We start from the raw sequence: 23,074 nt of genomic DNA on the forward strand, positions 1-23,074 counted from the left end.
CATCTCCAGCTTACTCAAGTGACTCTGGAACTCACATTTGATACTGTGTCCGGAAGCAGTCCATGCTGCGCTTAGGAATGATGTCTCTTCTAGTGTAGAACTGACTGTGGAATTTACTGTAAATTCCTAGCAAAAAAAAAAGCTGCCAGAAAAGTATTGCAAAATTGCTGTTAATCACCGTAAAACCCCCAGCTCCATGGGTGTCCCTACAGGTGGCTGCCCTTTGCTGCCAGGTTTGCTGTTACCTTTGTCTGTGCCCGTGTGTCAAGTAGAGCAAGATGGGGTAGGTGAAAAGAGAATTTCCCCAAGGGGAGTAACAAAGCATCTTCATTTCATTTAGAAAATAATTACAAAATGTCTTTTACAGGTTTTGTCCTATGTAAATTACAGCAATTGTCTTTTTTAAACAGAAAAATAACAATTAACTGTAATCTAGTTTAAAATATTATCTTGTATTCTATTCAAAATATAGAAGTTACCTAGCAACTGGAATTGGCAATAAATACTAATACTCCACAGTACTGAATGTTGTTGTAGAATGCTTTCCAAGTTAATTTTTGTATTTTACATTTGCAGCTATGCAATCTATGCATATTGTTAAGTGGTTTAAATGAGACTAAGACTAAAATGACAGCCTGAGACAGAGACCCACACAGAACAAACTCACATTAACTGGAATGACATTAACTTGAAAATTTCAGGATAATCTTCACACCCGTTAACCACTTGATGGAATTCAACTTAGTCAGAGTTGCAACAAAGTCAAGTATTTTTAAAACTGACCATATTCTAGGCTTAAAGGCCCAATTTGAAATCAGGACTGGACATAGAAATCTATTCAGAACAACATTACATTAATGTTAGAATAATGTTATATTTTTTGCTGGTCTGTGTTAATGTAATGCAACAACTCTGGTCTAATACCTCCCTGTCACTTTAATGCTGGATGTGTGTGCAATTTATAACAAGTTAGGCAAGCCACGGATTCAACCATTAAACTGCATTTTCATTCCACATTTTTTGACAGTTTGGTCCAAAATCATATTCCACTAAATCAGCCGTAACAAATTCCAATAACTTCAACCTTCAAATGTATTAAAGTTGATCTTTTTCAGTGTGTTCCTAAATCTTACGGTATAAGCAAAAGGTATAAATAAAAGATTAAGAACAATTTCCATTTGAATAGTGGAGAAGAGTCCTCATCTTTTGTACATGTCTCATGCTCAGAGTCCATCAATCGCCTGAGGAGAGAGGAGACGTGAGGATTGACTGAGTTGTTCTTCTCATGCATCGTCCCACTTCTTTGGCTTGCAGTCTTCATGCTGCTGGTTGGATTGATTCCAATGAAACAGTTTAAACCGCAAAATCACATTAATAAAACTTACGCTGACCCTCACTGAAGCGGCCTGGTATCTGTTTCATACCTCACTTTACAACACACAAGACTTTTTTTTAACAATTTAAAGGCACAAGTTATTTTACGTCATGGCCAACCCACGTTTGCTAGTTTAATGGCAGAAAAATAGTCAAAGCCAGGCGCCTGGTCCACAAGGGTTGTACTCATTCACTGCTGTTTTTATGGTGTAAACATGCTATAAACTAATTTTTTCAAACATTTTCTTTAAGAGCTAGGTGCGCTAGGTGGATTGCTATTATAATGATGGATTTGCCAGGCAGAAGAAAAGAATGCTTCTCTACAGAGATACAGAAACAGAACTGCTTGTGCACAATGTGAAAGCGTGCGAGCAGACCATCTACAACAACAGCAGGATTACACCAAAGTAGAGGTCTGCATTCCTGTGGAACCCACAGCAATAAAGTGCAGTGCAGGACAAACTTTCATTTTTGAATGCAGGAGCAGGAGGGAAGTGACTGATATGTTCGCAGGGAAAAAGAATGAAACAAGTGTTTTTTGTTATCAAACAATTTTTTATTTGCGTGAGTAAATACAAAATTACACAACAAAGTATAGCACGTTCTCACAACATTACATTGTGTGAAAGCGCTTTACAGCATCCCCACCCAAAGTCCCCAGTGAGTAAGCCATAGGCGACAGTGGCAAGGAAAAACTCCCTTGAAGGAAGAAACCTTGGGAGGCACCAGACTTAAAGGGGAAGCCCAAACCTCCAGGGGCCGGCAGGGAAAGTCAAAAACACACACACCAGATAACTGCAACAGGTTCTTCTACATATCCTATACAGGGGCATGGTACAGTGATGCAGTGGTTAAAACTGTTGCCTCACACCTCTGGGGACATTCATCCATTTTCTGAAACCGCTTCTCCTGTTCAGCATTGCTCCAGCTGACAGCTTTTGCAATTCATCTGTATCTGAATGAGGAAAAACAACATACAGGCAATACAATGGAGCTGTCAGTCACTCCTGGCACATGGAATACAGTTCTGCACTGACACCTCCGCAATGAACAATTGCATTATAGCATATGAAACTAGTTAACTTTCACATAAAATTTAGATATAATCAAAACAGAAGCCTGGAACAATTTAAAATTTTACTAAATGGCAATATACTGATTTTAGTCACCAAACAAACTTTACAGGACTTGCTTCACTACTTTTATTTGTGTTTCTTGCAATACATGTGCCCTCTCCTGGTCTGCTGGAATATCATTGCTGTAGGCAGCACCGAGCGCAACCACCCGCATCCGCAGTAGAATGCAACATGAAAGCGCACGCGGAAAAGTGAAATATCACCTAGACTTTGCGGCACAGGAAACTAGCCGACTTGCACACGAAATTTAAATTTAACCAACACAGCACCCCACAACAATGTTCACTTTATTTAAAAGAAATGAACTAATTTACTTACTAGCAAGCGCAATAATGTACTTAAACGCAGGAAAGCGCACGCGGAAAAGTTAAATGTCAACTACACTTTGCGCATAAAATTTTAACATAATTAACATAGTAGCCCGGAACAAAATCACTTTATTTAAAAGCAATATACTGACTTTACTCATCAAACATATTTTAATATACATGCAAATTTGAAAAAATACTAAACAATAAGATAAATTATCCGATAAAATGGGAGCAGAATGGCAACCCACCTTGGTGCAGAAAACAAGTGAAGCCGCGTCTTTCAAACCGGCAGCGTCCCACGTGCCGAGGAGTCAAATGTAATCAAGCAACACGGCCCACACAATTAAATAATAACATCATAATAATTATAGCTCTTTTATAATTATTCTATATATTATTCTATAATTAGAACACCGAGAACAGTATACAACAGCATAAGCATATAACCCTTAAAGGTTTATTAATTAAAAATCACACATTCATCCTGCTTAACAAAAAACAATGACTTAAAGAGACTTAATTGTGAAATGAACGCTACTGTCCGAGGGTATTTATCTCCACAAATCGCTATGGAACATAATGTCTTAAATACTCAGATTTTCAGAATGACAGAATCTTAACATTTTAAATTTTGTTTTGCGATACCGATACGTAGTGATATTGGTATGTGGAACAACGTTAAACTGTAGTTAGATTAAGGGCGTATTCACAATTTACCCATTTGCCTTTTACCGTGACTGAGCACGATCCCCCACCCCAGCTGGTCTGCACTCCCCACATTGCAATTAACGATCCAGACCTCAGCGCTTTTGTTACCGTGGGAATTTGTTGTGTTGAAGAAAACATTAAAATGAAGTCTGAGGAATGTTACATAACACAGCTAAAATGCAAAAACTCTCTCTGGTGTAATTCACTGCATAAAACCAATGGTCTTAAGTGTGGTGCCTTCTTCATAACACTCCCTGACTTTTGTATTCATGACCATGAGATACTGTGGCCTTTTCTTCCTTCATTTGACTAGTGTTCCTCCCTTTCCTCCCAGCCTTGGTTGGTGGTTCAGGCAGCATCACCTTCTTTTAATAGACCCAGGTGTATCCATCCATCCATTTTCCAAACCACTAATCATACTGGGTCGTGGGGGGTCCGGAGCCTATCCCAGAAGCAATGGGCACGAGGCACACTCACACACCATTCACTCACACATGCACACCTAGGGGCAATTTAGCAACTCCAATTAGCCTCAGCATGTTTTTGGACTGTGGGGGGGAAACCGGAGTACCCGGAGAAAACCCCACGACGACATGGAGAGAACATGCAAACTCCACACACATGTGACCCAGGCAGAGACTCGAACCCGGGTCACCCAGGTGTCATTTATTTTGAAATTCGGTTCAAGTGCAGAAAATATAATTACCATATAATTACCTTTAACAATGAGGGGGGAAAAGTCGAGACAGGAAATTAGGTAACAGTAATTAGTAATCACGCATAGTTCTCATTTATCATGATGTAAAATTATAAAACCTTTTCTGACTATTAATCTGCACATTTCAATAATTGAATTAATATTGCCTAATTTATTTATCATTTACTGCAATCACTGTACATTAAAGTATGTTTTGAATCTAGCTGTGAAATTGTTGATGCTTTTGTTGATCTGAAAGATGTTGCCGGAGCCTTAGGATATGCCTCTGTACACATGAGTGAGGGGATGGATGCATTATTCTATGGAGGCCTCTGAAGAGAATAATTATCCCAATTTTATATTGAGACAAATGGTTAATTCCTTATTAATGCAAACTGTGTTCAGAGCCCCTGTTCTGCCATTGATCTTTTTTTAAGGCAAGCTATCATGTATTAGTTTACTCTAAATTTTGATCACATGTCAAACTAAGCCACATGGCGGCCCGAGCAGCAGGCAAACACACTACGAGCTAAGGAGCTACTAGACAGAGGAGAGAATAGGATGGCCAGTGACATGTGCTGGCCAAATAGGAACAAAAAAGAGAGAACAGGACAAGGCAGGGATGGATTCTGACACTAAATACGCCCAAGTACTTAGAATGATTTAGTGCAAGTATTAGACAATGGTATCTCTGAATGACGCAGCAGCTTGACTCCTCATGAAAGCCCTATAACTGTCCTGAGAAGTTGTTTGTATGCACTTGCTGCCTTGACATTTGTTGATGTGCATGAGCCCTGCTCGAGCAGTAAAGGGGAGATCGCATGCAGAGCTGATTATCTATAGCTTCTTAGTCTGAGTAAAAATAAAATTTTCTCGTCATATAGGAAGCAAGTCTATGGCTGGAAATTTGTACAACAGAGGCATTTAGTTATTTCTAGAAAACTATATAGAGCCAATGAAGGAACCAGATGTCACAGTAACACTGGTCACTGTCCATGGTTCTGAATACTCTACTTGTTGGGCTGGCGCTGAACAAATAGGATAACCGGCCAATGTGTCCGTGTGCCTCCACTGATTGGCCCCCTGACATATAATTATTTTTAAGACTGAAGGGGAGAAAGATCATACAGGAAATTAGTTAACAGTAATTAGCAATCACTTATAGTTCTCATTTATAATGATGTAAATTTAAAAAAATTATATATATATATATATATATATATATATATATATCATTAAAAACAAAATATAATCCTGATTTAATGTATCCCTTCTGCTCTTAAAAAAGCACAATATGTCTGAAAGACAAATATGTCTATTACTCTACATGTTTTAATAATTTTGTTAATATTACCTAATTTGCTTATCTTTTTTTCTGTAATCACTCTGCATTAAAGCAATTTTTAAAACTAGCTGTGAAATTGATGATTCTGTTGTTATTCTGACTGTTGTTGCCCTGGTGCCTTAGGATACGTCTGTCTAAACATAAGTGAGGGGATGGATGCATTATTCTATGGAGGCCTCTGAAGAGAATAAATGATCCCAATATTATATTGAGAGAGATGGTTAAATCAGAGCTGGATAAGATTTTAACAACGCTGAGCTATTAGTTAAGTTCTTCCCAAACGAGCTTGATGGGCCGAATGGGCTCCTCTCATTTGTAAATTTCTTATGTTATAAGATATACAGTACTGTGCAAAAGTCTTGTTGAAAAAAGAAAATTACAGATTGTAAACCTTTTAATAAAGAAACTGTGATAGAAAATTCTTGATTATGCTAATCAGTAATCAATAATGGAATATAGATGATTATGCAAAATGCATTACCTAATCAGTAATTAACAATTGAGTTTACAATGTGTTGTTGATTTACACATAGTGGTTGAAACAATGTAATTTACTTGTCATTAATTGAATGTATGAAACAAGAATGCAAATCTGCTTAAGTAAGAAATTTCTATTTTCTATAGAGGAACTAACATGTTTGCCATATATTGCTTGTTCAGCAAGAGGCCCAGGTCAAAGCAAAGGCATGACCTGAGAAGTAAGCTGTTGCAGAAGATATTATAAAATGAATGCATGGTATTGGATAATATAAAATGTAGAAAAAGAGAACAACGAGTCCTAGAATAATATAGCAAAAGGAAAAGTCCCAAATAGATAGACTTGTTCTAAGCTGATAGGTGGACCTTGAAAACGTAGAAGAAACTGGTATCTCCAGATGGCCAAGCTTTCTTTGAACTGCCTGGACCTTGAAAGGCAGAAGTAACTGGAACGTCCAAAAATCCGATTTGTCCTTGATTTGTCAGATGACTGTCGCATTTTAGGCCATAAAAGATGTATGAATTTGTTGCTCGGGGAGCAGAACACAAGACGTATGATTGCTGAGTGTCTGTTCCCTGTGAGCTCATCGAATAATAAAGTTCTGTCAAACACTTAAACATCGGACTTCGAGAAATTTCTTCCACAAAACACTCTGTTCTCGTTAACAATTTTTCAGTTATAAATTCCATATTATACATTTTCTTTCCTCTTTGTTTCCATTGTACTGCCGTGGGGGGCTGGGGTTTTAGCCAGGAGATCGTTATCATCCTCCTGGCAATTACAAGAAGAACTCTCTGTAATACAACCTTATTTTCATGCACTATATTCTGTGGCATAATTCCTAGTATGAAATGAGCTGGTTCAAGTGGTAATTTTATGTTCAAACATTTTTTTTATCTCTTCCTGTATATTTTGCCAGTACTCTGACAGTTTTGGACAATCCCAAAAAATGTGGGTGTGGTCTCCTACCAGGTCACAACCCCTCCAATAAACCCCCGATTAGAGGTGTTGCCAAACGTAGAGGTGAGAAGGGGAGTCTTAAAGTATCTCATCTTAACTTTCCAATGAAATTTCCTCCATGTAGGACTGTTTGTTATTCTGTGTCCTTCTTTACATGAATGAGTCCAATCTTCATTGTTAATGATAGTATTCATCTCTAGTTCTCATTTTTCTTTGATATCAACACTGTTGACTCTTTTTGTAATATTTTATAAATATATGATATAATGTTCTTTTTAACCAATCCTTTAATTGTTAATATAAACAATATATTTGTTGACTGTAGGTATCTAAAACAGTTGGGCACTGGGAGGCCACATTTGTTTCTAAGATGTTCGAAGGACATTAGATCTCCTCCATCACACAACTGATCCAACTGGTTAAACCTCTTTTCTCCCCATGTCTTAAACCCTGTATCTAATTTAGATGGTAGAAAAATCAACATTCTGTGCAATTTTCATTGCTCTTGATATTGATGAAGGGCGTCCCAGCCTCTCTCTCACTTTTCAGAGTGTTTCCTATCCAAATGTTATTGATTTTATTTACTTTCTGTGTATCTTGATTAAAAATAATTGCTATGTCCAGCGGCAGATTTGGGCAGATACTCTGTTCCATTCCCACCCACTGAGCCTCCCTGTCCTGGGTTATCCATACCACTACTGATATAAGTTGGCTGCCAAGTAATAATTTTTTTAATTAGGCAAGTCAGGACCCGCGTTCTCTTTTGGGTTTAACAGTCTTTTCAGTTCAATCCTGGGTCTTTTGTTTTGCCAGGTAAATTTGGATAACCATTTATTGAGCGTTTTGAATGTGGATATAGGGACCCCTATGGGCAGGGACTGGAACATAAAGAGAAGCCTAGGTGGTATGTTCATTCTAATGCTCTCCACTCTCCCCAATAAGGATAGAGGGAGGATTTCCCATCTTTGGAGATAATTCTTTATTTCACATAGTAATTTACTATAAATAGTTTTGTATAAGTATGATATACCAAGGATCCCTAGGTATCTAAAGCCATAACTGTGGAATCGAAATTTAATATTTGCGAGCTTTAATGCAAAAGACATTCTCTGTAGTATAAGTGTGGGTAGGTTACTGTAAAATTTGGACGAATCTTAAACTTAAAGCAACAGTAAGGTGTAGCGATCAGGGAGTTCAGTATAGGACTAAACATGCAAGGGAAGAAGTAGATAATTAGTGAAACTTTTGACTGGGCTGGAAGGAGTCATACGTAGATATATTGCACAGCAGATATTTTTGTCTGCTTTTCAGATGGTTGACGTGACATATTTTCCGACGCGCGCTCTCTGTCCGCTGGTGGGAGTGTGCTCACCTGTCTGCATCGGGGCGGAAGTCCGCCATGCGCAATACAGAGAGCAGAGGAGAATTGTAAAGGTGCGACCATGTAGAGACAAAAATGACAAGCTTTTGTGTAAATAAGATAAATAGCATAAGGCTATTTAGTTTGTTTATTAAAAGGACAATGTATAGACTTGTTCTATAGGAAAAGTAACCTTAAGAACATAAGAAATTTACAAACGAGAGGAAGCCATCCGGCCCATCAAGTACTTTTGGAGAAAACTTACCTTACAGCTCAGAGTTGGTAAAATCTTATCTAGCTCTGATTTAAAGGAACCCAGGGTTTTAGCTTGCGCTACACTAGTAGGAAGACTATTCCATACTCTAACTACACGCTGTGTAAAGAAGTGCTTCCTCAAATTCGTTTTAAAATGTTCTCCCGCTAAATTCCACTTGTGGCCACGAGTTCTAGTATGTCATGTCACCGCCATCCAGACCTGTTAGAATCTTATATACCTGGATCATGCCCCCACTTAGTCTTCTTTGCTCGAGGCTGAACAGATTCAGCTCAACTAATCTGTCCTCATAAGACATTCCTCTAAAACCAGGAATCATTCTCGTAGCCCTACGTTGCACCTTTTCCAAGGCAGCAATGTCCTTCTTAAGGTATGGTGACCAAACCTGTACACAATATTCTAGGTGGGGTCTTACCAAGGAATTATATAATCGTAGCATCACTTCCTTTGACTTAAACTCCACACAGCTAGAGATGTAACCCAACATTCTATTTGCCTTTTTTATTGCTTCCCCACACTGACGAGAGTGGGACATGGAAGCATCAACATACACACTGAGATCTTTCTTATAATCAGCTACCTTTATTTCAGTGGAACCCATAAAATATCTGTACTTTATATTTCTGCTATATTTCTGGATGTGGCAGTGTGTGAGGAGATGGAGACTCTGATAAAGTATCATAAGGCTAATAAGAACACAGAAAGGTGTAACAAGAAAAGGAGTGAGCAACTGGAGGTTCTGAGGTTATGGCAAAGGGAGAGGCCTGGAGAAAAGAGCAGAAAGTGATGAGAGAGTGATGAGTGAGAATCAGGCAGGAGTCAAAGGTGAAACAGAGCAGGAGGAGTTACGACTTCCTCTGTATCAGGGACTGTATCTGTTAGTAGAAGGGCCACCTCTGATATTTAAGGGCCACTTTCCAGTAATAGAGGGCAAGATAAAGTTCAGAGGGGAAGAAACAGAAGGATGAAGAAAGTTGTTTATATGGGTACAGGGAAGTGAGCGACCTGCAGCGGCAGACCGTGAAGGAAGGACTGCGAAGGAGTGATATAATAATAGAAGGCCAGGCATGTGGGTTTAAGAAAAAAGGGGGGGATATAAAGGTGGGGTGCGGAGCAAGTGGAAGGGCTGCAGAAGGGCTGATGCATCTGATGGACAGCCCTAACCCTCCATGTAGAGCATGGAGTCAGTTTCAGGAGAAGGAGATAGAAACGGATAGTGAGGAAGGAGTAGAGGAGGATAATGCAGATCATAGAACAGTGGGAAGAAGGAGGTGCTGTGAGACTCCCGATAGGGACACTCTGATGCTCCCCCTGGTGGTGAAAGGAGCACAGACACAGTATGTGTCATGGGCAGAACAGTCCTGGCAGACGGAGCTGGAAAATGGATGAAAGTATTTGAGGAGGAAACTATGGGACGGCTCTTGGTGATGGGGGACATAAAAGCGGTTCAGGCTTGTGTCCTGGGGGTAGACGGAATGGAGAGAATGCTGGCAGTGGTGACAGGGACTCCGTGACTGAGTGTGGCTGAAATGAAGGTGGAGCCCGTAAAGGAGGGGGAGAGCCCAGCTGCCTATCTGCAAGCCCAAGAAAAGCGGTGGAGCACTGAGGCAGAGCAGGACCTGCAGGATTCGGTGTTTAGAGGTCTGTACCGGAGGGCACTGCAGGACACGCTCCCAAAGCCAGTGAGAAGCAGGCTAAGGCAAGTGGTGGGGCTTATTACTATTCCTGAGGAGCAGCTGATCCACGCTATTGACTTGTACAGAGAGGAGGAGGACTCTGCTGAAGAGCATGAGAGGGAGCTGACGAAGAAATTGAGTTAGTCACCGCCAAAAAAACAAGGCCTCTAATTGGCCTCTGGTCCCTAATTAGAACAGAGTGAGTATATACAATGGATGGGGGTTTCCTCAGAGGGCACCCATTTACTCACAAATTTGATGATCCTAGAACACGGAGAGACTGGGGAACAGGCTGATTCAGCTGGTGTGCTGGAGCTGTGATCAGCCTGGACACACCTGTCCAACCTGCATGTTCCAGAATCTTGTTTAGTAGATATTCAGATAGGGGCCAAAAATGTAAATATGTCTAAACTAACATCAGAGCATATCCCAGTGAATTTGTTAGGCAGAGATGCTTTGTGTCAGCTGCAGATAGACATAAAATGTACGAAGGGGGAGTAGAGGTACTCAGTGGACAGTTCACCCTTCTGCAACAAAGGTTGTTGTCCAGCAGGGATAGTATAGCTTATACGGATTAGAAGAAGTTATTGGAAAGGTTTGGGAAATCCTAGAACAGTGGAGACCATTTATACAGGAACAATATAGCAATGTGCTAAATTGGAAATAGGATAAATACAGTTGTTAGTTGCGATGGGAGATTTCAGTGATCCTGGAGTGAGGGATGAGTGGGATCGGCTGATAGATCCGCTGCCTTGCCGAGAGAAAGACGGGATGCGCATGACGGCAGACTGGATAATATTAGGCCCTGAGGGAGTAGCCATTCAGATACGGAGGACAGGAGTAGTGGGAGAATGGTGCAACACACCAGAGGAGGATCCCCCCTTAGCAGTGGCTTTTAATCAGCCCACGCTGGATCTGGGAGAAATGATGGGGCGAGCAAAGTAGGTGGTTTGGGTGCCGACAGAACATGAAGGAGTGCAGGCAGCGGCAGGAGAGAAGCTGGTAAGGAGTCAGTCGAGTGCAGAGAGTGTAGGAGATTTCAGAGGTTTATGGTTGTGGAGCATGATTGGAGTGCAGTGTGAAGGGAAATAAAGGACAGAGGAATGTTGGCAGGAGATGGAAGTGCCTGAGGAGGTGTGGTTCCGCTTTGGAACCCCGCCCCTCCCATCTGTGGTCAACCTTCCCCTTCTCAGTCTCTTATTTCTGGCCAGACGCGAGATCTTCATGGTTTATGCAGCGTGCAAGCGTTTTTCCCCTCCTTGTGTTCCTGTCTTCCTGTGTACCGATCTCTGCTTCGCCTCCTTGGCTCCGAGTCATGCCTGGCGCGCTTACTGCCATCTACGATCAGCCGACCTGGATTACCGACAGCGTCTGCCGTTTCAGCCCTCTGACAGCCGACGCCGGACCCCCGGTTACATAGGATGGATGGATGGCTTCGAGCTTGTATTTGAAATAGAAACATCGCAGCGGTTCTCAGGCAAGAGCTGGACATATTTATTTTTCAGCTTGTTTTTGGTAAAAGCAAGAAATATAAGCTTTGTGCGTCTGTACTCTGGTCTTACTCCCTGCACACATTGATTGCACGGAAGGACAGTCACTGCAGTCAGCTATTCTCACAGACTGACTTTCTCCTTTAAGTGTTGATACTGCAGAAGAAGATGGATCATTTGCTTGCTTAATAACCACAAGCACCCATATTGCAGAATGAATGAGACTGAAGTGGATGAAAGGCCACGTCATTCTGTCTGCAGTGAAAGAAATAATAGCAGGAGTTGGAATTGATTATGATTATGGAGAAAATGGCTGGCTATGGTGAGAAAGCTGTGGAAATTTGTACCAATTCACATCGGTGAGGGCATAAAGGGTTATTTCATTCAGTATGGGACAAATTCACATATTTGTGCGAGGAAGGTAACAAAAGTTCACTAAAGTACACTATATTAACTTTGAATATCCTTAATTAAAATATTATGTACAGTATAACACTGCACCTTTTAACAGGCTGCATGTCTGGCAGTGAAGGTCACATTCAGTTTGCTGAATGTATTCTGTCTTAAATGGTCGGCCTATTTTTCCTTCTGCTGGATGATGTATCCAGTTTTCTAATAAACAAAGAGTATACTAAACAAGTTGATGTTCTGTGTGTCTGATACCTGTACCTGTTTGGCAAAGCAGTATATAGTTACTGCCTACATTTTTGGCTGTGCATGTGTGATTTTGATGGGAATATTATATTTTTATATCTGTGTAGACTTTTTCAGCAATAATTGAGTTTATCCTTCTGTACAGTATTTAAGGTTTTGGTAATTCATCATTTATTTGTATTTGTGCAGTGTGCAGTTACCAGGTTATAAATCAATAAACAAATAAATAAATGTGACATCAGAAGAGATGTACAATGACAGTAAAATGTGTGAAAGTACTGGAATGTGAAAAATGTGTGAGTCTCCACATGTATAAAGCGGCTGTATACCATAAGGAAAAGGAGCAATGGATGAATTACATAAAGTGCTTACTGTCCAAAACGACAATGAGTCATGTTTGGCGTAACATAAATATTCAGTGAGTTAACCCTTCGAACTCGACAAACGCAAAATGCGTTTTTTGCACCTATTAATCTGAAGCTCTTAACTTTGGATATGCATAATGCACAGACAAGAATCATATGTCTTTGGAATCAAGAGAACTATCAGCTAACTTCACCAAGTCACCATATGGATGCAAAATCAAAGATTTCTGCCTGGCACTAAGCATGTATTCCTCTGTCACGTCACCGGTGGGAAGTAGGACCCAAATGCAAGCTGTAGGGCAGAATCCCCTTCGTGGGGAGTTTTATTGACAGGCAGGTTTGGGCACAGAGACGCAAACAGACAAGGACACAACTGGAGAAGATAGGACTGGGCACTTTACCAGACTAAGGAATGGGAAAACACAAGGAAGCTGATAGTGACTGACAGAAGGGGAGGAAGGTTGACTAAATGGGCAAGACATGACAGTAAACGCCCCCCTCCCAATCCTGTGCCCTCCGGGTACAAGGGCATCATTAAGGGGACACACAGACCAGGGCAAAACCAAGGACAACAGGGGAGACTAACCCCCAGGACACAACTCATGACAGGCCAGGTAATCCAACAGGGATGCTGACTATGGACCAAAAGACAGACAGTGGGTGTCAGTGGGTAAGTGGGAACAAAGGACACAGTAGAAGGAGACAAAAGGGAGGGATTGGGCATCAAAAGGACCAAAGATGGCACAGGGACAGACAAGGCAGGACACAACCAGACAAGACAGGCAAGCAATGGAACCAGTGCAACAATAATATGGCCAGGAGAGGGGAACCTAAAGCGGGAAGCAAGAGTGACTGGAGTGGGGGCTGGAACAGTGAAATCGGGCTAAGAGGTGAAACCAGGGAGAGCCACTGGGAAGCAAGACTACAGACCAAAGACTGAGGTATTAGGAGGGGCAAGACACTAGGTAGCATGGGAGGTAAAGTGAACAGTTCAGGGCCTCTGATGGGCTCCGGGGTGCCGCAGAAGGGTCACGGCCAGGGGGGCCTTTGGAATCCTGTCTGGGTCTGTAGAAGCTCCACTCGTCTGCGGCAGCCGAGGGAAGAACAGCATCGGTAGACGGCGAGGGGTTGGCAGAGTCGGAGGGTGTCGAGGGGCAGGCAGGACAGGAACTGGACCAAACCAGGGACCCTGCAAAACAAAAGCACAGGCCAGTACCAGCGCCATGAGGAGACCGGATGTGGTTCCTTTTGGGAATCATTGAATGGGATACCCTGAAAGACCATCTTGGACCAAGCCTGGATCAGGAGGCAGGTCTGGGTAGTATAACCTCGTTTTTTCCTCCTGGACCTCAGCTCACGACTGGATTTCCGTTGACCCTGCCGTTGTCGCGGCGATAGCCTCCTCGGCTGGGGAAACTTTGGCCACGGGGCTGACACCACGGAGTGGGACTCAGGGCAAGACCTGGAGGCTCCCACTCCATGTCCTCCGGGGGAATGTCCTCCAGGTCAGCCCCCTCTGGGCTGGCATTGTCCGGAGAGTCTGATGCCAGGCTGGTGATGCCTTAATCCATACTAAATGTAAATAAACATAATGAAATTTAAAAGAATAAAATGGTAATTAGAGGAAAATTTAACGTGCAAGTTTTAAAAAAAATGGGCTTTTCCTTTTACCCAGATGTCTGCAAGCGCTGTGACTGTGATGAATGGTGACGCATGAGATCCTGAGAATGGGCGACGCTTCCAAGGATGGGTGGCAGGTGGCATTTCCCAGGAATTACAGGCAGGAGATGCCTGAGGAGCTCTCCTGGAGGGAAGACAGAAAGAGAAGAAGGGAACAAGCAGAGGCTGTGGGGAGAAAAAGACTGCAGAACCAGTTAAAGTTGTACAGGTGGATTGTACAAATGCCCTCAAGTCTTGGTCCATGAGGGTTCCTGTTTTTAATTTACAAAAAAACAATAAATTAATTTTAAATAAATCTTAAGGCTTATCATTTACATCTTTCTAGTAGTTAAAACACATACAATCGAATAACTTGCCTGGTGATTTTGGAACTTCCGACTCCAAAGCAAAATAATACAGATTACAAGTACATGCATTATTCTACTTGGGGAAAAGGGATAAATTAAATAAAGGGTTAACTTTGGAATCTAAAACAAAAACAGCAATATCATATCAAGGGTCTTCAATACCTTTTTCCTGTGTCTGCTCCCTTTACATGTAGATACTGATATAAACACGTACCTTTAAAATATATTATGTTTAGTTTATAAGCTTATTTCATTACAACAAACAAGCACAATCCATAAGTGCACTAGGCCTAACACATGGTTCAGAAGCCTCCTACCCCACCTTACACCAGCCACATGGACACCATCTGTCCAACTGGGCAACTTCAGCGTCTTGTGCCTCCTGAAACGCCACCTCAGTTTCTTCTTCTTCCTCACATCCTTCTTCCTGAATGGTTTCCAGCCATGATCTGCCTCCTTGTGACACAATAGATCCCAAAGCATTCCCTCTACTTTTCTCTCCTTCTCCCTTAACCTCCTCCACATTCACTCTTACCTCACATCCATTCTCCTCACCTCCATTTACCATATGCATTACATTCATACCAGCCTCCGCCCCCTCCATCTCACCATTGGAGGCCCCTTTCTGATACCTCCACATTTTCCCAAGTAGCCCTTCCCAATCCCTCCTTATCCCCCCCAACCTGGACAGTGGGGGTGTCGCTCGTGAGCACTCCTCCACACCGTCTCCCCAGTCGATCACCTCGTCACACAGGTTCCAGGCATCCCAGTACTGGGTGTTGATCCAGGCAACCGCTGTCTGAATTTGCTTTCTGAGGAGTAAATGATAGATAGCTAACCAGCTATTTACAGTGATAATTAAATGAATAAAGACCAGACAGATCTTCAACCATACACAAAATACAGTTGCTATAATTATTATAATCATGGGCATAAATTTTATTTAACAGTAGGGGGGGGACAATAGATATAAAATTTCTCATAAGCAATTTTTGAAGGGGACACAAATAATACAGTCAAATTGTACTTATGAAGATTTGTCCCCACAGTGAAAAACTTTATTTCTGTCATTATTATTGTAGCATGGAGACTGTGTCATTATGCTTATTTTCAAAGTTTTTCTCAGGTTCAATGACAAAGCAGATTTTTCTTCAAAACTATTTATTACATTTTTTGTTATGTTGTTTACGGTCAAGCCATCAACATACAATAAAATTTAAACATGACTATTATTGTGAAAAAGATATAAAATAAGTAATGTTTTGTATCAAAATCAACAATTAAATAATCAATTTACAGTAACTGTTCTATGCAAAAAAAAAAACATCTGCAATTTAAAGCAAACTTACATTAATGAATAGACACTAAACAAAAGTACCAAATGTGTTTTTCCTGGTATCACTGGGCCCCACAAACTCTTGGCATATGTTGTTTATGTTAAAGTTCTCCAGCTCGTCTTTCTGCATATTGCAGACTAACAGACTGTTAAGTGCATCTTGGCCCATAGTAGCCCTTAGCCACGTCTTTAGTCTGCGCAATGCACTGAAGCTCCTCTCAGCTTCACATGAGGACACTGGAACCACCAACAAAATTCTGACAAGGACCTCAATCTGGTCAAACAAGCCTGAAGGGCCAGTGCTTTGGACAGGATCTTAGTCCGTATTCAATAAGCCTTTAGGTGAAAGGAGGTGTAAGAATGAGGATCTTTCCCCTTTTTTAGCATGAGAAATATTAGCTTGGGCAAGAGGTTCAGGTTGTTGAACATGTCCAATAGGAGAGAGGACAACTGGGGCCATAACTTTTTATAGAACTCTGAAGGAAAGCCATCGGGTCTGGGACATTAACCACTTTGCGAAGCAGCCGCCATGGTGGTCAGTTCAGTTACAGTGAGAGTGATAGTGACATCTAAATCATTCACAGCCACACATTCATATGAAGGAATGGCTAAATCCCTAAAGAAACTATTGAACTCTAGACAACAAGTGAGAGGAGAAAAGCTTGAACGCATTATTCATTTCTAGAGGATTTGCTCGTAATAATGAGACCTTTTTTTGCATCAGTAGTTCAGCAGTATGTTGAGACACTAGAAATTCATACTCTGCTTGTATCGTTAGGTGCTCCTTATAAACATCAGCAGATGGGGAGAAACATATCAATTGTCAAGATCTGCTTCACACTGTGTTAAATATGCCATCTTCTCCTTCCACAGCTCTCTATCATTGCTTACATATCAGATAATCTGCCCACTGGTATCAGTCTGCAAGGTTTCCAGCGATATGGAAACAAATACATCTGGAGATATATTTAAAGAAAGAAAATTGGCAATTTGTTGTGAAATAAAATCAACAAGGAAAGCAACTGAGTGTTGAACCGTCAAGGACACCATGTTCTAACAAAATTTTCGAGGAGACTGGAGCATGATCTGAGAAAGCTATTTTATCATAGCTACTCAGATATTGAGCAAGAAGTCTTATCAACTAAGAAATAGTCAATTTGGGTAAACGTGTGATGAATCTCAGAGAAAAAAACTATACTCTTTTCGAGTGGGATTAAAAAATTGTGAAAACACCTGACACATTAAATTTGTTGGTAAAAGAATTGATCGTTTCGACAGATTTTGAAGGCAGAGCTAACTTGGGGGATGGATGATCCAATTTCGGATTAAAGCGACAATTTAAATCACTCCCCAAGATAAGGTGATATTTAGAGGTATCAGGTACCAGTGAGAACAGACGCTTAAAGAAAATATCATCACAATTAGGAGCACATGCGTTAACCAATAGTACAGGCGTAATGAACAATAAACTAGTAATTATGACAGATCTCCCATTTGGATCGGGAATCCACATCAGATATGCAAAGAACAAAGGGAATAGATGTATGCAACAATATTGTTACATCCCTTGCTCTACAGCAGAAAGATTGTAGAATGATAGATGTAATCTGTCCATCCACACCTGTCGTCTGATGGTTTAAAATGAGTTTCTTGAAAGAGCATCATACGAGACCTTCAGCGATAAAGGTATTGCAGTATTTCACTGTGTTTGATAGGATTATTAAGGCTGTTATAGTTAAAACTAAGCAATTTACAATAGTATCCCCCCACACCTCCCTGGTGAGTCCCAGGTTAATCATTACTAAGGCGTACTCCTAACTGAAGTCTGCTATGAAAATTCGGGTTGAAGGCTGTGGCGCAATATGTTAGACTGACTGAAATAAAGCAGAGAAAACGTAATATAAAGAAGTAAGGAAAATAGAGGTTAAAATGCACGGTAATTTCTTGTCATATCGCCGCAAATGCACATAAAGTACGTACGAATTCACACTGTTACAACAACCGATTGCTGCACATATCGCTTTTGAAGGTGAATGCGTACTTACCAGTTGCTGAATGCTGAATGCTTACCAGTTATATCCATCCCTGCGTATATAGCTAACAGAATGTCAAACACCATTGCTGTGCTCTAGAAGTTGCAAAGTAACTTGCTTGCCTGCTAGTGGCACTCCAGTACATTTCTAAAAGCATGCTCAGGCAGTGCCATCTTGTGGTTTGTCATATGTGGAAGCCTCAACAAGCCAAAATCAGCTACTTTTTTTTCCAAAGTACAAAATTAATTTGTATCAGCTAAATGTATGAGTGTTTATAGCCACCGAGCTTACCTTATTGGAAGACAAAGCAGGACATTCACGTATCATGTAATTAATTTAAGAAAGCGGTATTTTGCCTCTACGCGTGTATTTAAGCTGCAGTGTGGTGGAAGCTTATTACCTTTGAATAACATTCCTTTAAATATTATGCCTCGGCTCCATTTGCTTGAACAAAATAACGCTTCCTATTGTACTGAACATTCGCTATACAATTTGTTTTTATGAAACTTTCTTTAACATTTAAAAGAAAAGTAGAACTTTCTACATCTGAACTACATAGTACGTCTTCGACATTCCCCGGAAAAATTGACTCTACGCACGAGTTATGACGTAATACGCACGTAGCGTAATACAGCTCATTAGCCAGTTTCAACGTACGTACTATTACACTAATGTTAAGCGGACAGTGGGAGTAGTTTCCATAGAAACAACGTAAATATTCTTTACCGTTTGCAGCACAGCAAACTCTACGAATGAAAATGGCACTGAGGTGAGCAGTTTGTTAGCTCTCCAAAATTTCGTTTTATTCTTCAAATTATATTATGCAACTTTGATTATTTTCTCTTTTATACTATACTAATGTAGTACATGTCGATAAAATTATTGCATGTTTTTAATGTCATTAAAACTTGTGGTCTTTATTTTTATTGGAGGTGTTCTTATATCGAAGTGATGATGATAGACAGCTATTTGGTTAGTAAAATCTTCCCAAACTTCAAAAAATGTCACTGATCCCTAAAACGGCGGTGTAATTTGCCGGGGTGTCCACGATAAAATATGCGGAATGGTGGGAGATTGGCTATGCGAACGGAAATCCGGCACTAAACAATACAGACAGTTTTCTTTTTAATACGGCGCGAACCCGTAATAAACGGGACGGTAGGCACCGCCCGCCCCCCTGAGCACTGAGCGCAGACGGTACCGGTACACTGACCGGGGGCTGGGAATCCTTACGGTAATGGATGGTAAAATGTTTACTTAAAATGTTTAAGTAATTTGGGGCATTGCTTTCGTAATAAGGTAAATGCTTCAAGCTGACTATTACATTTTTTAAAAAACAATGTTGCACAGAACTAAAAAAATACTCTTAGTTTTATCAGTGTTAACACAGTTCTCAGTAGCATTCATCTGGGTTTTCACTTGTGGAGGGCTGTTGTTTCCTATTCCATGTTAGTTATAATCGCTAGCACAGTTTTTTTTCTATAAACCCCACAATTTCCATTTCCATTTTCCAAACCGCTTATCTTACTGGGTCTCGGGGTGTCCGGAGCCTATCCCGAAAGCAATAAACCCCACAATTATTCATTATAATCCATCCATCCATCCATCCATCCATCCATCCATTTTCCAAACCGCTTATCCTACGGAAGCAATAAACCCCACAATTATTCATTATAATCATGGGCGTAAATCGCGGGGGGGGGGGACGGAGGGAACATGCCCCCCCCCCAATAAATTATTAAAAAAAACGCACTCTCTATTGTGAAAAATATATATACGTATACCTAAAATAACTGTGTAAGTAGAAAATAAAACAAACCCAAATAATGCATTTAGAAACAGTTGCGCCCCCCCCCCTTCCTCACAGTGGTTTGGCCCGCTGCCTGCTTTCCCAGTTCATCTCACCTACTCTACACACACGAGTCAGGTGTGTGGCTGCGGCTCTATTAACGTTGAACTCCAATAAGTAGAGTATTTTATTTAATTTAAATAAAGCGATTATCTTTAATGTAGTTAATGCAGACTCATTCATAAATTAGTTTCGGCAAAAATGCTGATTACCGATGTAATTTTCCATGAATCAGATATATTAGCGATTAAAATATTACTTATTTAGTTAACGTTCGCTTGTTTACAATAACTTGTTCCATAGTGCACTGCAACTAACGCGCCAGAGCCGTTTCCAATGCATTGTTTTATTTGTGACGACTTGGCATAATATTAACTTAACATTAACGGCCACAGTTAGCATATTGTTTAGCTGTGCATTTACTAAATGAGCACTGTGCTACGTCCGAACTGACCCCACTGTATTTTTTTGTATAATCAGTTTCTATTCTGTTCTTAAGTGTCTTAATTAATTTTAAATACAAATTTAAACCTTTTTTAATTCCTTGTTTTTATTGTTGTGATTATTTTATGATAGTTTTACTTTCTTTATGTAAAGCACTTTTAATTACCATTGTGTATAAAATGGCTACAGCATAAATAAACTCGCCTTGCCTTACAGTGTCATAAACTATATAAAATGACAGAGAAAAGGAAAATGGACATAGGAACATTTTTCAGTGCATCTAAACGCCAAGTAACTACGAAAAGTTCACATATTATGGCAATTTGGCTTTAAGAATGGGTGCTTATCATACCTGTCAAGTTTTGGATTTGAAAATAAGGGAAATTTTCCGGCGCCCGCCGCGAGCAGTCCCACCACCCCAACCAAGCTGCAGTATCCCTTACATTTTAAGACAGGCGACAAGAAAGCTAATCACCACTTGTCAACCACTTATAAACTACAACTGGCTTTATGCACAGCTGCACTACTTCCTGAACTTCAAAGGCAGCTCCTTTGTTTCCTGTCTGCCATTATTGGACAAACTAATTAATCCAGGTGATCAGTTTGTCCAATAATGGCAGACAGGAAACAAAGGAGCCTTCGTTTTTCCTGTTGAGTATTTTCGTGCAATAGCAGAGTCCGGGAACATGTCAGCTACACACTTGTTGAAGTCATCATGGAAGGAGAAAGGAATGTTGTTTTTGGCACACAGTATTGCCATTTTTACCTCTGCACTTGTGACCTGGTCTGCCTCAGTGGCATTTCTCGTCACGAATGCTGACATCGCCTGGGCATGTTTTTGTGCCTTTAGCCCGCGCTTGTGCTTGGCGGATTTGTCATGCTGGCAACATCATTCCTTCCCCCGTGTGCGATGCTAAAGTCGCAGTTACACATTTTACAAAACGCGTGACTGCCCCCCACCCTGCTCTTCTTCAGAAAAATTAATTCGTTGTCCCATTGATCGCGGTATTTACACGAGGGTTTTGGTTTTTTGGCAGGAGTGCCTTCCTTCTCTGTCCTGGCGTCCATCATCTGTCTGTTTTCTTCTTTTTTTCCCATGTTTTTTTCCCGCGTAGTAGGCTACTGCAGGTGGTAGTTATCGCGAGGCTAGTGACAGAGCTCAGATTTTGGGGGGGGTAACGCTTTTTTTTTTTAATAACGCAGGTTAAAATACGGGACATTTACGGGAAAATACTAATACGGGAGGACGGCGGGAAAGAAGGGTAAATTACGGGACTTTCCCGGCCAAAACGGGATACTTGACAGGTATGATTCTATGGCAAATGCCAATCGAGCTCCATGGTGCTGGGCAGTGAGCACAGGGCCCATTAGAGGATGTTGGACCCTCAAGCCAACCTCATGAATTCCAAACAATCAGAAACATTCACACCAGTGGCTTGATGAAGGTCATTTTGTAGGGCTCCAGCAGTGTTCATCCTGTTCCTCCTTGCACAAAGGAGCAGATCCCGGTCCTGCTGATGGGTTAAGGACCTTCTATGATCCTGTCCACCTCTCCTAGAGTAACTGCCTGTCTCCTGGGATCTCCTCCATACCCTTGAGACTGTGCTGGGAGACACAGCAAACTTTCTGGCAATGGCACGTATTGATGTGCCATCCTGGAGGAGTTGGACTACCTGTGCAACCTCTGTAGGGTCCAGGTATCGCCTCATGCTACCAGTAGTGACACTGACCGTCGCCAAATGCAAAACTAGTGAAAAAACCGTCAGAAAAAATGCCAGTGGCCTCCACCTGTTAAACCATTCCTGTTTTGGGGGTCGTCCCATTGTTACCCCTCTAGTTCACCTGTTCATAATTTCATTAACACCAAAGCAGCTGAAACTGATTAATCACCCCCTCCGCTACTTAACTGACCAGATCAATATCCCAGAAGTTTAAAAGACTTGATGCTATACTCTAATTAAAAAGTGTTCCTTAAATTTTTTTGAGCAGTGTATAATCGTAGCATCACTTCCCTTGTCTTAAACTCCACACACCTAGACTTGTAACCCAACATCCTATTGGCCTTTTTTATTGCTTCCCCACACTGGCGAAAGTGGGACATAGAAGCATCAAGATACACATCGAGATCTTTCTCATAATCAGCTACCTTTATTTCAGTGGAACCCATAAAATACAAGTACTTTATATTTCTGCTCTCTGCATGATTATCTTACATGTATCTACTGTATGTTAAATTTCATCTGACAGGTATCAGCGCAGTCGCTAATTAAATCCAGATCCCGTTGTAGCCTCTCCGCTGCTAGATCAATATCTGCTACGCCACCCACCCTGGTGTCGTCTGCAAATGTAGCCAGTTTACTGTATGTATTGCTGTCAATATCATTAATGTAAATTAGGAACAGTACTGGTCCTAAAATTGAACCCTACAGTACCCCACTATGAACACAGACCCACTGTCATGCCTGGCTCATACGATCGTTGTGTGCCACGCCCCCTGATTATCCACGTGTTCTTCCCCTATCATGCCTAGCTGTACCTTGTCGTTTTGCCATGTCTT

At 41.1% G+C, this 23,074-nt stretch overlaps 1 long non-coding RNA gene across 2 annotated transcripts; it reads right to left on the reverse strand.

The window, feature by feature from the left end:
* Positions 1-13,123: 13,123 nt before the first annotated feature.
* Positions 13,124-18,813, reverse strand: LOC125722355 (uncharacterized). 2 transcript variants are annotated; one of them, XR_007386321.1, is made up of 5 exons: positions 18,625-18,813; positions 15,598-15,667; positions 14,500-15,311; positions 14,100-14,400; positions 13,124-14,017 (listed from the first exon to the last, which is right to left on the reverse strand). It is a non-coding gene; the product is annotated as an uncharacterized LOC125722355 (long non-coding RNA). The 2 variants fall into 2 exon arrangements; XR_007386320.1 differs by lacking the exons at positions 15,598-15,667; positions 18,625-18,813 and having other exon boundaries at positions 14,500-15,588.
* Positions 18,814-23,074: the final 4,261 nt, after the last annotated feature.

The sequence above is a fragment of the Brienomyrus brachyistius genome, unplaced genomic scaffold, assembly GCF_023856365.1.
Source record: "Brienomyrus brachyistius isolate T26 unplaced genomic scaffold, BBRACH_0.4 scaffold38, whole genome shotgun sequence".
Taxonomy (NCBI): Eukaryota; Metazoa; Chordata; class Actinopteri; order Osteoglossiformes; family Mormyridae; genus Brienomyrus; species Brienomyrus brachyistius.